Source organism: Porites lutea, chromosome 3, assembly GCF_958299795.1.
Source record: "Porites lutea chromosome 3, jaPorLute2.1, whole genome shotgun sequence".
In the NCBI taxonomy this organism is placed as follows: Eukaryota; Metazoa; Cnidaria; class Anthozoa; order Scleractinia; family Poritidae; genus Porites; species Porites lutea.
Window position 1 is genome coordinate 20,873,948 of NC_133203.1, and position 1,203 is coordinate 20,875,150.

Below are 1,203 nucleotides of genomic sequence, written 5' to 3' on the forward strand. Positions count from 1 at the left end.
TGTGGGGAAGCTGTAAATAACAAGTTTACGTCTAAAATAATTCGATTTGAGATCTGCTCTCGTCTGTTCATACATTTAAAGAAAGCATAAGCAAGGCGGTACACTGAAAAAAATTAATTTACGACTACCTTCCAGTCTTCCTGTTTCCCCTGCATTTGCAGATCTATTGGTATTCGACTGCATATACTCCTCCAACGCTTGTCTCACCTCGGAACGAATTATTGACCGGTTCAAATCCATTTTCGTGAAGCTGAGTGAAGCTGTGAAAAAGCTGCGACAGAGTGCAACAGCAAAACAGACCGGGCTAGGGCAGGCGAACCATTTTTGGCGCGAATCGGTCCTATGCGACCAGGCCTAACAAGTACCACGTGACATTCTGGGATAAAAATATATTTTTTATCGAATGAAAATATTTTTACCCTATGAAAATATTCCATTGAATGGCAATATATTTTATCGAATGAAAACATTATATCAAATGAAAATTATTTTTATTGAATAAAAACATTTTTTTTGTGTCAAATGAAAATATATTTTATTGAATGGAAATATATATTTTATCTAATGAAAATATATTTTTATCGCATAAGAATATTTTTATCGAATGAAAATATATTTTTATCGAATGAAAATAATTTTTATCGAATGCAAATATATTTTTATCGAATGAAAATATATTTTTATCGAATGAAAATAATTTTTATCGAATTTTGCTACATTTCAGCAACCATAGATACTAGGTCAGATCATTGACTCAAATCCTGCAAACGTGCATAAACTTGCCGCATAAACTGTCAGCGTGAACTGTGCAAGACTTCATGAAACACAAACATCAAATACAATAATTACTTAGGCTTACCATTCGAGATTCAGTTCCTGAAAGCTATCAAGGGAGGCCACAGTTGCTTAAGACTTTTAAACCCTCTTACGCATTAAGCAAGGTGAAAAACGAAAACGATGCCATCCGAAATCGAATTACCGAATTTTGAGAAGCGATGCATTTCTCAACCAAAACCCAGTAAACAAACCAGCCATGAATAACAGAAGACTCTTGATAGCAGCTGTATTTCATTTTGTACCTCCAGAAGAAAAAGACAGTTAAAAACATCACAAGTTGACACAAAACTCTGTCAGCTTCAGCTGTCAAAGTAAACTACTTTCAAGATGCTGCATAATTTTTCCACATAAACTCACCTGTGAAAT